Source organism: Ochotona princeps, chromosome X, assembly GCF_030435755.1.
Source record: "Ochotona princeps isolate mOchPri1 chromosome X, mOchPri1.hap1, whole genome shotgun sequence".
NCBI classification, from domain to species: domain Eukaryota; kingdom Metazoa; phylum Chordata; class Mammalia; order Lagomorpha; family Ochotonidae; genus Ochotona; species Ochotona princeps.
Genome location: NC_080865.1, coordinates 60,010,298 through 60,028,312, shown reverse-complemented (window position 1 = coordinate 60,028,312; position 18,015 = coordinate 60,010,298).

The following is an 18,015-nucleotide window of genomic DNA, read 5'->3' as shown; positions in this document are numbered from 1 at the left end:
GTACCCTCACATTGTAGGTATGGACAATGGTAGAGAGTCCAGCATCCTACTGTCAAGATATATTTGAGAGTTTCATTGGAAAGCAACTAATTTGGAAGTAGAGATGCATATTGTATTATATCCTCAGTTCTTGATATGATAGTTTATATATTACAGTTCCTCTAGATTACTATATGTACATACATGCTAACCTATAAATGTACTGATCTTGTGTTTACATGAAGGCTGGCTTATATCAGAGAAAACATGTGATATTTGTCATTTGGGGGTTGGCTTATTTTACTGAGCATTATTGTCTCTAATTGGGGTCATTTTGTTGTAAATGGTAGAACTTTATTCTTTTAAATGGCTGATTTGTATTTCATAGAGCAGATGTATCAGTTTCTTTATCCACTCCTCTTTTGATGGACATGTGGATTGAAGCCAGCAATACCTTATATCACATAGACATGGGGCGAGGTCACAGGAAAATAAATGAGTCAGAGGAAGGAGCCAATGTCACCCCAAAAAAGTCACCAAAAGGACTGGTCAATTACATAGATTACAGATGAAGAAATTGAAGACCTATCAGACAAGGAGTTCAGAAAAATAATTATGAAACTCTTCAGAGACAATGAAAAACGATGGGAGGAACTTAAGGAATTCAAAAACCACATAATCACAGAAACAAAATTAGTCAAAAATGAAATCCTTGACCTGAAGCACAGAGTTGAGAGCTTAGCCAACAGAATTATTGCACCAGAAGACAGGATATCCAAAGTGGAAGATTCCCAGAATGAAAGCAGGCAAATTATTAATCAACTGGAGATACATTTTAATAAAACAACGAAGGCTTTTCAGGAAATGAATGACAACATCAAGAAGTCAAATATCAGAATTATAGGTCATCCAGAAGGAGTGGAAAGAGAGACAGGTATACAACTAGTGCTTGATGAAATTATTACAGGAAAACTTCCAAAACATTTGGAACATGAGCCCAGTCCAAATCCAGGAAGTCCAAAGAATGCCCCACAGATTTAACCCAAAAAAATCCTCACCCAGACACGTGGTAATCAAGTTACCCTCCAATGAATACAAAAAAAGAATCCTGAGGCTAGCACGAAGCAGAGACAAGCTTACATTTAGAGGCAGGTCCATCAGGATCACCTCTGACTTCTCAGAACAGACGCTCCAAGCAAGAAGGGAATGGAATAAAGTTTTTCAAATTCTGAAACAAAACAACTATCAACCTACAGTAATGTACCCAGCAAAGATCTCATTTGTATTCGAGAATGAGATTAGATACTTCCATAGCAAGGAGAAACTAGAAGAATATGCCAGCACAAAACCAGCTCTACAAAATCTCCTCAGAAATGCACTACTCCCAGAGAAAAAGGAAGCAAATCATAAGCAAGGATGGCAAATGGGAAGATCTCCCCCACTAAAGTACACACAAGGAAAGACAATTAGATACCAACAACCTCAAAAACACACGCGCATGGCAGGACAAAACTGCAATCTCTCAATATTGACCCTAAACACAAATGGCCTAAATTCGTCAGTCAAAAGACATAGATTAACAGATTGGATCAACAAACAGGACCCAACTATCTGCTGCCTACAAGAGAAGCATCTAATCAGAAAAGATGCTAAGAAACTGAAAGTGAAGGGATGGAAAAAGATATTTCATGCCAACGGACAAGAAAAAACGGCTCGTGTAGCGGTCCTAATTTCAGATGATATAGACTTCAACGTGACAAACATTAAAAAGGACACACAAAGGCATTATATATTGTTGAAAGGAAAGATCCATCAGCAAGTAATTACCATCCTTAACGTTTTTGCTCCAAGTCTAGATGCGCCCAGCTACGTGAAACAATTACTTATAGACTTAAAGGGACATATTGATGAACATATGATAATCGTGGGAGATCTGACCACCCCATTAACACTAGTAGATAGATCAACGAGATAAAAGCTCAACAGAGGGCCCAGCAGCGTGGCCAAGTGGCTAAAGTCCTCGCCTTGAATGTGCCGGGATCCCATATGGGCAACGGTTCTAATCCCGGCAGCTCCACTTCCCATCCAGCTCCCTGCTTGTGGCTTGGGAAAGCAGTTGAGGAAGACCCAAAGCTTTGGGACCCTGCACCTGCGTGGGAGACCCGGAAGAGGTTCCAGGTTCCTGGCTTCAGATTGGCGCAGCATCGGCCCGTTGCGGCTCACTTGGGGAGTGAATCATCGGACGGAAGATCTTCCTCTCTGTCTCTCCTCCTCTCTGTATATCTGGCTGTAATAAAATGAATAAATCTAAAAAAAAAAAAAAGCTCAACAGAGAAGCTTCAGAGCTCACACAACAATAAAACAACTGGACGTCGCAGACATCTATAGAGCATTTCATCCTAAGGCTGCGGATTACACAGTTTTTTCAGCAGTGCATGGCACCTTCTCCAGGGTAGACCACATGATAGGACACAAAGCAAGTCTAACAAACTTCAAAAAAATTGGAATCATACCATGTACCTTATCAGACCACCACGGAATGAAACTGGAAACCAGCAATTCAAAATGCCCCAGGAAATACGTAAACTCTTGGAAGTTGAACAATATGCTATTAAATGAACAATGGGTAAGAGAAGAAATAAAAAATTAGATAAAAAAATTATGGAAGTCAATGAAAACCCAAATACAATAGTCCAAAACTTGTGGGACACCACCAAAGCAGTGTTACATGGTAAGTTTATTGCAATTGGTGCTCATGTCAAGGCCCAAGAAAGGCATCAAATACAGGAATTAAGCACACAGCTCCAAGAATTGGAAAAACAGCAACAAAATGACCCCACAACCAATAGGAAAGAAGAAATTATCAAAACAAGGGAGGAAATTAATCAAATAGAAGTCAAAAACTATACACAAAATCAATGAATCAAAAAGCTGGTTTCTTGAGAAGATAAATAAAACAGACACCCCACTGGCCCAATTGAAAAAAAAAAACAACAGAAAGCGAGAATTACCAGCATCAAAGATGAAAAAGGCAACATAACAACAGACACTGCAACCATCAAGAAAATAATTAGAAATTACTACAAAGAACTGTACTCCAACAAATCAGAAAACCACCAGGAAATGGAAAGGTTCCTAGGCTCCCACCACTTACCAAAACTCACCTCAGAGGCAACAGAAGACCTGAATAAACCCAAAACCGAATCAGAGATAGAGTCAGTGATTAAAGATCTCCCAACAAAGAAAACCCCAGGCCAAGATGGCTTCACCGCAGAATTCTACAAACATTCTAGACAGACCTAAACCCAATCATCTACAAGCTCTTCAAAACAATAGAAAAGGAAGCAATCCTTCCAAACTCATTCTATGAGGCCAACATCACTTTAATCCTAAAACCGGACAGAGAATAGTACCTGTAAATTGTAATTCTATTTCAACCTCAAACAGCCTGTATCTAATTCAATGAGATAATGTGATGTAACCTATGAATCAACACTCAATGTGAGTCAGACTGCTTATGATCTACATCAAAGAAGTGTAAAACCTAATATACTTTTAATACCCTATGTTATTCCGTAATGGGGAGGGAGAGCAGAGAAATCTTACATCACCCTAGAAGGTGTGAGGAAGACGGGAAGTATAACCTATCAGAATCATAACTGGTAACTCATAGACAACAGACTCCAATCAGCATTAGACAATAGTAAAATTACAAAGGCATATGGGGGGAATCAGGAGCAATCCGAACAACCTCTTAACAGGAGGTCATATACACAGAGCAGGGGGACCCCAGAGTGGAGCAGGAGGGCAGGAGGAGGCTTGTATCCCAACCCTGAAGGCTTCCAGATCTTCACCAAGGACTATCAGTACGAGCATCGAGGACTGTATCCCAACTGCCAAGGAGACCACGGGAATTGGAATGCCTTTGGAGGCCGAGAACTCTGAGGTCACCCACCCTCATTTGGATCTACCACATGGGATGGAAGAAGCCCAAATCCTGCCTTGCAGGATCCAAGGTCATCGGAACGACAACCAGGATCCCTGAGCGGTCCGCAGAAACAAAAGAACAATAAACTTCCTTTGGGACTAGGGAGAGGAGCTTTCTCTGGTCCTTGCCTGCTTCCAACTTTGGGTCCCCACCCTCTCATAATGACCATCAGGATTGCTCCAGAAACCCCTCAAAACAAACAAAAAACTAGAATAGATAGACAGAGAACAAGGAAAGCTTAGAACCAGACAGGAAACAGTCAGCGGGAATGCACTTATAACTCACTGGGTGGGACATAAAGATTAGTTCCTCTTTACTGGGGTATTGAAGATTTCTCTGCACACCCCTCCTAAAACTGTTCACCTAAACTGTTGACATATGTCTTGTTAGAGTTACAGAGTTAGACTACCCAAAAAACAGCCAGGTTCAGCAAATCATGCTTCAACGCTATAAACTGCTAAATACTAAAATTAAAATAGACAAGAGACAGCTGAATAGTAATCTATAGCCATTTTAAGGTGTATAGAACCCGGTTGTATATAAACTAATAATTGAAATGTCAATGTAGAAGTCACAGGGTGTGGTTCAGAACTTGCATTTTTGTTGTTGTTATTGTTGTTCTCTTTTAACATATTGATTACTCAAAACCATGTCAATTAATTCCTTAATGTTATAAATTGTTACTGATGTAATGCCGGGGCTTTTAATTGATTGGGACGATGCTCTGCCAGCTCTACCTTCAGACCAGAGATGGTCTCACCAAGAAACCATTGAACTTAGCTGGACAATAAGATGCTGGACTTTATGCTTGGTAGATGTTTGCAATGAAAGAATCTCAACTGAATTTGAACTGTGGTAATGCAACAAGGTGGAGGAATCCACCATGGGGGGCTGGGGGGATTGGGGAGATGTGTGGGGGGGAAATCCCAGTGCCTATAAAACTGTGTCACATAATACGATGTAATCAATAATAAATAAATAAATAAAAATATATAAATCTTTAAAAATATATAAAGTACCATTACCTTAAAATGTTACTGTATTTGGACATAGGGTCTTTAAAGAAATTAGTGGTTGGGCCCGGCAGCGTGGCCTAGTGGCTAAAGTCCTCGCCTTGAACGCACCGGGATCCCATATGGGCGCCGGTTCTAATCCCGGCAGCTCCACTTCCCATCCAGCTCCCTGCTTGTGGCCTGGGAAAGCAGTCGAGGACGGCCCAAAGCCTTGGGACCCTGCACCCGTGTGGGAGAACTGGAGGAGGTTCCAGGTTCCTGGCTTCGGATTGGCGCAGCACCGGCCCGTTGCGGCTCACTTGGGGAGTGAATCATCGGATGGAAGATCTTCCTCTCTGTTTCTCCTCCTCTCTGTATATCTGACTGTAATAAAAATGAATAAATCTTGAAAAAAAATTAGTGGTTATTGATTTGCTATTTCTGGCTAATTAACTTTTGAAAAATGTAGTCTACTGTGAGAAAGGCATAATGAAATGCAATATACTGAAATTCCAATATATATACATTCTGCTTAACAAAATGTTTTCATCATTATGAGTATTTAAAAAGAAAAAAATTTTCTTTGTGGTTTGAAATCATTTTATTATATTTTAACTGTGTTAGTCTCCTTTTTTAGTCCCAGTAAGTTAGTCTAATATAGATAATTAAAACATTAAGTGTATTACAGATATTTGGATCATAATTAGTACAAATTATTTTGTTAGATGACAGTATCCACAAATAAAGAAAATAAAACTTTCATATTCCATTATCTATTAGTAAATTATTTGTATTGCACTCTACATAATTATACTCTAGATATCAAAATGCCTATTCTTCCTTAAAACCGTATGAAAGAAAATTAAAGTGTGATTACTAAGGATGACAATTAGTTTTGCCTGGTTAATCAGTGCTTTTAAAATTTATCTTAAGCTGTTATTTTCATAGTAATGGAAAAAGAACTACTTTCAAATTGCAGTCCTAATTTTGTATGATACTTTAGTACTAAGGCATTGGCCTGCAATGATTGTCTAAGGTTGAATAGTTTAACATCACACATAGCACATAAATAGATTTGTGTAAAAAATTGGAAAAAATAATGTGATAATGTGCTAAGCACTCAAGTATTGCTAATTTTCACTTCTTTTCTAAAAGAACTGTCACTGAACAAAATAATACACATGTTTAATTCTATTTTTGTTGCTATAAAATAATATCTGCAATTGGATCAGTTAAACTCAACAATAACCTAGCTTTCCTAGTTCTGTAGGCTGGGGAGGAAGTACAACATCAACCTCTGACCACAGCTAATGGCATTCATACAGCCTCTTCATAAGAAAAGGAATGCTATGTTCTTACAGTGTGGAAGGCAGAAGAGCTAAAAGACAAAACCAGTCAAACCTACCCTCCTATTACAATGTGAATTGCACCCATGAGGGATCACTTACAGCCTAATCACATTTTATATACCCCAGTTTTCACTACTGCTGTAATTGTAGTTATATTAGTGTTGAATTTTGGCGGAGGAAAACATTGAAATCATAGCAGTATGTAGGGAACCTGCATAAATTTTGAAATAACAAGTATTTGATAAGGTAGTAATGAATGACATTGAAGATAGCTATAGCCAAGGTTTTAATAATTTATTCATATTAGTTTCAGTGAGAAACTGAAGAGAATTTATAGTAATTGCTGAGACATTTGTTTTAAAAATCTCATGAGCATCACCCAAAGATATTTTTGTTAAATAAATCAAATTTTTGGAAATGAAAAGGAAACACTGAATCTTTACTTTTATTTTGCTGGGAATAAATATGATAGGCCATATCTAATTAAAATTCTAAGTATGAGTGCATATTAGGGGATAAGTTGACATTTTAACTCAACGTGCCTCATGCAGCAATTGTTACAAGAGAATGAAAATTGGCTGTTGTCTTGTGCCTAATAAATGAATATGCAGTACTGCAACATGGAAATCTGGAAGCACTAAGAGTGGGTGAATGTGCAAATTCTTATCTGAAAATGTCTATAAATACTTTTTCTCATGACAATGTCCTTTTAATTTTTGATTTTAAGATTTATTTAAAAGGCAGAGTTACAGGGAGGGATGGAGAGAGATAGGAAACTTCCATCCTTGGGTTCACTCCCTAAATGACTGAAATCACCAGGGAAAGCTAGGACAAAGGAAGGAATCCAGTATTCTGTCTATGTAGGTCTCTCACTAGGGTAACAGGGGCCAAGCACTTGGGACAGCTTCAGATGCCTTGATAAGATTATCAACAGGCAACTGCATTGAAAATGGAGTATCCTGGACTGGAACCTATGCTCACAAGGGATGCTGGCATTGCAGATAGTGGCTGAACCAGCTTCTTTGCACTTTGAAAATATGATAGTAACTACTTGTTGAACAGTCTGAATATTCCAGGACCCCTGAAATTAAGAAAAAGAGTAGATGGACGTTCGCCAAGTGGTTTACCAGTTTATTGATGTGTACTAGCTACCTAACTTTTGTAAAGATTTATTTATTGTTATTAGAAAGGTAGATATACAGAGAGAAGCAGAGACAGAGAGAACCATCTTCCATTTGCTGCTTCACCCCCCAAATGGCTACAACATCTGGAACTGAGCTGATCTGAAGCCAGGAGTTAGGGGCTTCTTCTGGGGCTAAGTTGTCAAGGCTTTGGCCGTTCTGTGCTTTCTCATACCATAGCAGGGAAGCTGTATGGGAGGTGGAGCAGCTGGAAGAAGGAACCAGTGCCCGTTATGTGATCCCATTAAATGCAAGGGGGCAGATTAGCCAATTGAGCCATCGTTCCAGCCCTGCACTATCTACCTATTTGAAGGAGTCTAACATAGTGATCGGACATGTAGATTATGGAGTTGGAAAACATGGTAGCTAAACCAACTCCAATTACTAAATAAATGCAAATTTGAGCATCTTGGCTTATCCTGTCGCTGCTGAATTAAAGTGCCACAAACTGGCTTAAAGCAACAATTTACTCTCTAAAGAACTCTGGAGAACTAAAAAAATAATGAGTTTCATTGGGCTGAAACCAAGGCTGTGTTTCTTTCTGGTGACTGTAGAGGAAAATCCTATAATTGACTCCTGATTTTCTGGTGAAAGCCACATTATTTGGCTTGTGGCTGCATCAGTCAAATCTTTGACTCTGTGATAAAATTGTCATCTCGATCATTGCGAGGTGGATGGAATTGGGAAGCGGGTGAACTTGTGGTCTGGGGATTAAAACTTCCAGCAGCCTGTTGACGGCTGGTGGATGCCAGGCTGGGATCATCTCCATGCTCGGAGCCCCGATTCCAGCCACTGCATACATGTGGTAACCTGTCCCTGGGCCTGCCCGAACTCCAGAGGCTGCTCCCTTTATGATGAGGACAACAAAGGGGGAAGTCTGGAAAGCTGGGCGAGCCCAGACCCAACCCCTCCGCCATCATTGAGAGGTGGATGAGATTGATATACCAAACTCCTATCAATCCTGTGTAGAACTTGTAATCACTGAACAGAGATAAGCACCAAACACCAGTCCATGCCAAACCTAAGTCTTGGGGCTTATCTAGCAAGATCATATCCTATTACCCAACATGATGATGGAGCAGGAGACAGGTCTCATTAAGCAGGGCCATGACATTAACTAGCACAAAAGAGAACCATATCCAGGAATAGAGTCTGTGGGGGAAATGAGGCCAAAATCCTGTAAAAATCTAGCCCCAGTGGTTAACTCAAACGTTAGGGTGGTGATGGACTAAGATAAATGTAACCAAGGAGCCTGCCATCAATCACGGGTGAAGGAACCGATAACAGTCTAGACTGGAAATGCAACAGCACCCGAATAGGGTGTGGGGTGGGCTGGGCTGCTACGTTCTCCAGCTCATACAAGGCCAAATGGAAGGCCAGACTATTTCTGACACTGGTTAAAACCCAATGGCATGTATGAGAACTGGGTCTGGGAGTGGATCAAGTGGACGAACTTGGGAAACTCCCCTGGCAAGTCATAGCTTCAGCTCGTGAACACATGGTCCAGACCTGGGGGTTGGACAAGCTGGGCAAAGTAACTTCAATGGGTGGCTATTGAGTGGAATTGGTAATGGGATGGGGTGTACCGGGCAAGACTGAGCAAACCTTAGCCCACAAGCAAAACTAGAAACCAGGATGGAGCACAGGTCATGCCAAGTTAGACTCTTGAACCTACTGGTCTGCGTGAGCCAGGGACGCTAAGCCACAGTGTCTAAGGCATGGGTTGGGACAGGTGAAGGGCTGTGCCAAGCTGAGGCAGAGCAACCACTGGCATGCGCGGGATCTATGGCTGGGAACAGGCCCAGTTGGGGAGCTAAGGGGACACCCCAGCTGGGTTGAGAACCCCACAAAGGAGCGCGGGGGCTGGAATGGAGGCTGCATTCAGATCTGGATATGGCTGTAGTCTCCCTTGGTACAAGCGTGGGCTGGGAATGGATGCAACAAGCCGGGCTAGACTCCAACACCATCTGGTGCTCTGGACACCTGGGTAGATGCGGGATGGACTAGGCTCAGTGTCAGCCCCCTACTGAGCCAAGTGTGAGCTGTATGTGGGTATGGATAAGCAGTGGCTGGGCTGAACCATCCAAGAGTAAGAACCAGATTGGGTTGAAGGCCCATCAGGAAAAGCTACTGTTCCTGCTAGGACAGGAGGTGAAATGAGTAGGGCTGGCTCATGGACCCCCTGGTATGCATGAAATCTGGCATTGGGAGAGGTTCTGATGGAGGAGCCTGGGCAAGTCCTCTGACACGACACAGACCCAGCAGGTAAGCGCAAGAAGCATGATAGGAAACAGCCAGAACAGGCCATGGGAAATTTCCCACTGGCATACATTTGGCATGGGCCAGGGGCAGACCAGGCTGAATCAGTTCATGTCATCCACTGGTGAATCCAGAACAGTGTGGGTCAAGCCAGGTTTGGTCACGACAAAAATCAGGTCACAATACGGAATGCCAAGGTGAGATTACCTGTACTGGATGTGACAGCAGCATCCAACAGCACATGTGAGAACCAGGAAGGGATGGGGCTTAGCCAGCAGGGGGAATATTGGAGGGTTTGTTCCTTTGCTGGACAGCTACTCCCACTAGAGAGTGTGAACTGGGATGGGGGCAGACCAGACTAGGCATGGCTACAACACCCGTGGGTCTCATGTAGATGAGAATAGGGAAAAGTCAGGCTGGGCTGATTGTTCCTACTGGTGCAAAAAAAAAAAAAAAAATAGAGTGGGTGAGGGCTGGTTTGGCTTAGCCGTGGCATCAGCTGGCAGAAGCTGGTCCTGGGGGCTAATTCTGTCAAGTTTAACCACAGAACCACCTGGAGAGTGCATAATCCAGGAGTGGGAGTGGCTTAGAAGGGAAATAATAGGCTCCTCTATCTTGGGTTATCACTCCCACTGGAGGGCACAAAAACCAGGACAGGGGCTGGGGTGGCTAGACATACAGACACCCAACAGCATATGTGTCGGCTGGAAAGTCAAGCTGGTTGGATTGAACTAGGCTTCAGTGCCCATTGACATGTATGAGAACTGCATGGGGTGTGGGACAGACTGGACTAGTCTGCTGCACATACTGGCAAACCAGGATAGGGGGCAGGCCTGGTGGGGATTATTGTGGGTCACTCTGTCTAGGCTGCAGCTCCCACTGGTTTATGTGAGGGTCGAGTATGTGCTGGGCCGAATCAGGCTGGACTGCAAGCACCCATTGGTTCCAGTGGAAGACAGGGATGGAAACAGAACAAACCCAGCGATTGTAACCACCAGCTGATTGGGGCCATGGATTGTGCTGGGCCCTGTACTTAGTAGTACACACAAGAATCTGGTCTGGGAACATCTCAGACAAAGCTTCTTTTCGGATCTCCCCAATCGAACTGCTGGACTCAGAACCCTAACCATGAAAAGACAGAGGACAGAACAAGTCAGTCAACTACCTCAGCCATATGTTGGCAGTGAAAACCTGGGCAAACGGAGACTCTAAGATGGACTATGTCAATCAGTGGATTCTTCAGTGACCTCATCATGCTTGGAATGGCAAGATTGGCAGCAATTCATAACTGTTGAACTCTCAAAACCACTTGAGCAAGACTGTCGGAGCATGCCCCAAGTCAGGGACCTGGGGTGGGTGGGAGAGTGGGTGGGGCTTCTGCCGTCATCTCCCCATTTACCACAGATACATGAGAAAAACAGTGTGGAAATAATAGTCTTACCCAGTTTCCCTTAGCCCTTTCACCTTTTTGCCCTAATTAACTATGTAAAGAATGTTAAAAATAAACAATAAAAAAGAAAAAACACAAAAGAAAATTGTCATCTCTATTGCTTCAAATCTCCTTCCTTCCTCTTACCAGGGATTTTATGATTAAATTTAGAACCAAACTGAATGATGCAGCATAAAATTTTCTTATCCATAGTTTGAGATCCTAATCATAGCTACAAATACATTTTTATTCTCCACATGCCATTTACAATTTCTAGAATTTAGTCTCAAACATTTTCTCAGGGGGAGTGGAGAACAATTATCCTGACTAGGACAGCACTTAACCACATCTCAATGGTGGTCATGATTATAGGTTCATGGATGTCTATATTATATTTTGTGTTACTCTTTAGATCTTTTTTATCTGTAGAAAGTGAACAGATTTCACAGATTTTATGCTGTAGATGTAGGGGAACAATTATAGTTCCCACCCTATCCTCTCATTCCCCACTCACTGTCCTCCTTCCTGATTTATGTTTTCCCCTAAGTTTTACGATGACTTATTGTCATTTCACTTTGCAATCATAAGCTTAACACTCATTAGGTAAAAATATTAAAACATCACAAAAAAAATGCTACTATTCCTCAGGAGTATAAACGAAGGCTATAGAAAAAAATCCCAGTATGTCAATCTCACTCATGTAGGTCACTTATTTGTAGTCTCCGTATTTTTTATTACAGATAAAGGGAAACGTATGATATTTCTTTTTTGGTTACAGACTCATTTCACTAAGCATAATGGTTTGCAGTTGCATCTATTGAGTTGCAAAAGGAAAGGTTTCATTCTTTGTAATATGGTGGTTTTGTATTCTGTGGTATATACAGTCCACATTTGGTTTATCCTATCATCAATTGATGAGCATCTGAGCTGATTCCATATCTTTGCTATTGTGAATTGAGCTGTTAGATGCACAGGGGCACAGATAAGTCTGTAAAATGCTGATTTTCATTTAGTTTGGATACATTTCCAGGAGTGGGATGGCTGGATCATTCTGTAGATCTATTTTAATATATCTGAGGAAACTCCATACAATCTTTCATAATGCTTGCACTAGTTTGCATTTCCACCGACAGTGAATTAGGGAACATTTCCCCCACATTCTCACCAGTATTTGTTGTTTTCTGATTTCTGTGATAGCCATTCTAACTAGGGTGAAATCAAAGCACATTGTGATTTTTATTCCCTGATGACTAGGGAGCCTGAGAATTTTTCATATGTATGTTGGTCATTTTAATTTAATTCTTTGAAAAAAACGTCTGTTCATGATATTTGCTCTTTTCATAATTGGATTGAGTTCTTTATGTTTCTCAAATTTTTCTAGTTTGGCCTTTCAATGTAGCTTTTATGAATTGGCTTGATGTATTCCCATAGTATAATATTTTTAGTTCCTTAATTTCTGAAATAATCACATACTCTAAGCTCCTCTTGCATGGTCTCTTGTCCTGAAATCAACCGTTTTATGGACAAATTGTTGGTTTTTTTTTTTAAATGGAAAATGGCATTGGATATCAAGATCTGAATATCCAATTTTCTCATTGCTACTGAGGTTCTGCTGCTTGTAGGATTTCTGGTAGACAGAATTAGAAATAATATCTACTCATACAAACCCATGTATGAGTACAAATATGTACAAATATATCTGTAATTATGTTTGTATTTTGGGTCTGTAATAGCTATGCATCATACTGACATCTCTAAACTACTGTCATGCGTCAATATTGCTTATATAATCTGCCACACCAGTTTGAGAAACTTGTCTTACAAAATCTACCATCAATGTACTTGTGCAATCACAGTATACATGTAATAGCTTCAGAATAGTTCACATTCCTCTCAAGTAAACAACTAGTGACTTGAGTACAGTGCCATATTTTGGTTTTTGTTTTAGAGTCTCCATTTATTTACAAGGACACTGACATCAAAAATTTTATTCCCCGGACCCAATGCAATAGCCTAGTGGTTAAGGTCCTCACCTTGAATGCGCCAGGATCCTATATAGATGCCAGTTCTAATCCTGACAGCTCCACTTCCCATCCAGCTCCCTGCTTGTGGCCTGGGAAAGCAGTTGAGGACGGCCCAAGAACTTGGGACCCTGCACCCACATGGGAGACCTGGAAGAGGTTCCTGGCTTCTGGTCCCTATCTTCGTATTGGTGCAGCACCGACCGCTGCGGCCACTTGGGGAGTGAATCATCGAACGGAGGATCTTCTTCTCTGTCTCTCCCCCTTTTAAAAAATTTTTATTCCACTCTTTAAGAGATAGCTTCATAATTTGTTGATATAGATATATTGATGTTTAAAATGCTGTATTTTATCCTAAGAGTCAATGACTTTTTAAATAATATTTAAATCTTTCGTACATTAACTGTTGGTATTAGAAAATTCTCTGTTTTGACAAATATATAATGTCATATCTACTCTCTGTTATACCTTTATACACCACAGGTATGTCCAATACAACATACATTCAACACCCAATATCAAATATGGGTCATAGGTGTGATCTTTTAAATAGTCTTAGGAGAAAGATGGAACATGTATTAATACCACCATTTCATCTAAGAGAATACTGAGGATTAAAGCGTTAGAAAAAGTTTCAAAATCATACTAATAGGGGATAGCTTGCCACAAGTCCCCACCGCTTGTCGTTTTACTCACCTATTTGTTCATCAGAACAACCCCTTTCCTTGGACCCTCCTGGGGGCGCGGGGGTTTCAGGAAGCCACCATCTTAACAGGCATGCCCCTTCCGGCCTCAATTGAGAGGGTCTCCTTTGCCCTCTCTTTGGAAACCTTAAGTGGAGGAGTGAAGTGACTCAGGGGCCACACCTCTGGACTCTTCCTCCTCCCATTCTTTCGCCTTTTGCCTCACTGCACTGCTCACCTAGGCCTACACTTATGCATGAGACATGGTAAAGCAGTGTCTGCATCTTCACTTAACCACTTTGTGTCATACCGAACACCGAAAGAAGAGGGGGATCACGATATTCCCCAAATATTTTAGACAAACTATGATAAGGTAGTGAAATACAGTGCAAAGAAGCCTAGTTTTGCTTCTGGTATTTCAGATTTTATTTATGACACTATTATTGCTAGTTGTGTTGAAGTGAAGTAAGTATGTTTATTTTTTATTCCAATTTCTTGCCTTCACTTTAGAGAAGCATTCTAAATGCATTCACCTATATAGTAATCTCTGTAAATCTGATCTGCCTTTTCAATAAAAATAAAGCTTAAGAATTATAATGATGAAAATGAGAAAATATTATCATATAACGTTACCATGTTGTAAGCATACAGAACCTTTCGGTTGAATTTAATTATATTGTCTCATTATTTGTTCACTCACTACTTTCTCTGAGAACTTTTAAACACGGATTTTTCTGGGGATACAGAGCATGTTTCCTGAATACAGGAAATCAATTCATTGCTAGCCGGTAAGTACATAACTTATTAGTGATGCTTATTAAATGTTTCTAACTATTTTCTGGGGCCGGCTCGATAGCGTAGTGGTTAAAATCCTCGCCTTGAACACTCCAGGATCCCATATGGGTGCTGGTTCTAATCCCAGCAGCTCCACTTCCCATCCAGCTCCCTACTTGTGGCCTGGGAAAGCAGTCGAGGACGCCCCAAGCACTTGGGACCCTGCACCCGTGTGGGAGACCCAGAAGAAGCTCCTGGCTCCTGGCTTCATATTGGTTCAGCTCCATCCATTGTGGCCACTTGGGGAGTGAATCATCAGACGGAAGATCTTCCTCTTTGTCTCTCCTCCTCTTTGTACATCTGACTTTCCAATAAAAATAAATAAATCTTTAAAAAAATATTTCTAACTGTTTTCTTCCAGATAGAGGGTAAGATTCCACTTGCTTGGCCCCTTTGTGATTGGGTGTGCCCCGATGACCAATCTTCCCAAGGTACTGTGAGGGAAAATAGTATCCATTCTAGGCACAATATTAAATTACTGTGTGAAACCTTCAAAATGTTACTCTTTCTTCATTTATAGTGACTAGCAAAATGCAATAGACTGCTTCTCTGAAACTCCCATCCATAACTGAGTACGGTTAAAGGAACTGCCTTATATATCCGATATGAACATGTAGTGTGAGGGAACAATAACCATTAGCGACTTTAAGATGATGTTTCTACAACATAACCATCTAAATGGGAAACAGTGTAAACATTCAAGCAACTTAAAATTCAATCTCAAAATGCACCGATTCATTTGCTCACTCATCAACTGACATATGTAAAGCTTTAATTTGCAGTTCAAAAAGACATGTAATGTTTAAAAGCCACTGAGGTTAAACAAAATAAATAAGACCTAACATGAAGAGAGAAAAAAATTATATGCGAAGTGCTTTGTAAACAAAGGGTAGTTCACAAGTAAAAGCCTGGGTAAAGACAAGGGAAATCTTTCTGGATAATTTTGTCTTGAAAGATGGGTAGAATTTTTTCAGATATATATATATATATATACATACATACATACATATAGCTGGAATATTTCATGTGAAAGACAGGAAAGATTATGTATTTAAAAATAATTTTCTTAATGTTTATTCGCTATTTGCCTTTAAATCTTGTGAGGAGTTTTATTATGCAATGTTAGAAGTTACATTGGTACCTTGTCTGACTTGCAATAAAACACTTAGTGACATACACTTTTTTATAGGTTTTTTTTATTAATTATTTTCCATTATGTGACAGTTTCATAGGCTCTGGGAATCCCCCCATACCTCCCCACGCCCCTCTCCCCTGGTGGATTCCTCCACCTTGATGCAGTATTACAGTTCAAATTCAATCAAGATTCTTTCCTTGCAAACGTATACCAAGCATAGAGTCCAGCTACCCGTTGTCCAGATGGGTTGAACAGTTTCTTGGGGAGACCATTTCTGGTCTGAAGTTAGAGCTGGTAGAATATCATCAGTCAATTAAGAGTCTCAATATAACATCAACAGCAATTTGCAATATTATGGAATTGACATGGTTTTGAGTAACCAGTACGTTAAAAAAAAAAAAAAAAAAAGCAGCAAGTCCTAACCACAACCTATGATTAGCTCATTGACATTTCAATTTTAGTTTATATTCTGGACCGGCTGCTATATACCTTAAAATGGCTATAAGGTACCATTCAGCTGTCTCGTGTCTATTTCATTTTAGTATTTAGCCATTTGTTGTGTTGAAGTATAATTTTGCTGATCTTGGCAGATTTTAGGATAATCTAGACTGGCTTGTAACTCTAACAAGATATTTGTCGACATTTAAGGTGCAGAACACAGTTTTTTTTGGGGGGGTGTGCAGGAAAATCCTCAACACCACGGTGAGGAGTAACTAATCTTTGTGTCCCACCCAGCGAGGCATGAGCCAATCCACGCCAGCTCTTTCCTGTCAGATTTCAAGCTCTACTTTCTGTTGTTTGTCTATTTATTTTAGGTTTTTTTTAGTTTGTATGATTGTTTGCTGTGAGGGGTTTTCGAAGCAATCCTGATGGTCATTGCGAGGGAGGGCGGGGGTCCAGAGGTGGAGCCAGGCTAGGACCAGAGAAAGCTCTCCTCCCTGGTCCCGAAGGACATTTATTTAAAAATTTTTTCATTGGAAAGTCAAATATACAGAGAGAAGGAGAGACAGAGAGGAAGATCTTCCATTGATTCACTCCCCAACTGGTCACATTGGCCAGAGCTGAGCTGATCTGAAGCCAGGAGCTTCTTGTGTCTCTCATGCGGGTGCGGGGTCCCAAAGCCCTGGGCTGTCCTTGACTGCTTTTCCATGCCACAAGCAGGAAGCTGGATGGGAAGCGGGGCACGGGGATACAAACTGGTGTCTGTATGGGATCCTGGCACATGCAAGGTGAAGACCTTAAGCACTAGGCTACTATGCTGGGCTTGGTGACATATATTTTTATGAGACATATTCTATTTATACATTAGTCTTTATGCTCATATACATATATATGAAAGAAAGTAATTTTAAAAGAAGATTTTCTTACTGGTATCTGAGAGATTTCACAGACAGAAGGAAATATACGTATATGGGGAGAAATAGAAAGAGAGAGAGAGAGAATCTTCCATCCAGTGGTTCAATCCCAAAATGGCAACAATGGATGAAGCTAGGCTGATTTGAAGATAAGACCATGGGCTTCCTCCTGGTGTCCTTGGGCACACGGCCCAAAGGACATGAGCCATCTTCTGCTGTTTTCTAAGGCTATAAACAGGAAGCTGAATTAGAGGTGGAGCAGCCAGAACATGGACCAGCACCAACATGGAATGCTAGCACTACGGGCAAAGGCTTAGCCTGAAAACCACGAAGGCAAGGAATTTAGTCCTTTGTGACACGTAATGGCGTGAAAATGTTTGATTATTTGACTTATGCTTCTCTTCCTGTGATACTGTAACCTTTGCAGGGTGATAGAAGAGTTTCCATTTGTACATCCTATATAGATTTTCATCGCTATACATAATGTCAGACCATAGTAGACACACTTGAATGGTTGAATAAATAAGCATTTGTGATTTTAATGAAATTGTTCAATGTCACTGCCATTTTATGATATCTTTGGAACACACATTAAACCTCTTACTTTAATTTATTCTTCAAGCATAACTTTTTATTTCAATTTCCTTGCCTGACCTAACCTAACCTTGCTTTCAAAATACTTCCTCAGTGAATCCTTCCAAAAATGTTTTATCTCATGTAATACATCAGGAAATAAAGCCAGACATTTTAATCCTATTAATTCATATAGTAAAAAACATCATTTTTGGCTGGCATTGTCCGCTGGCTGGT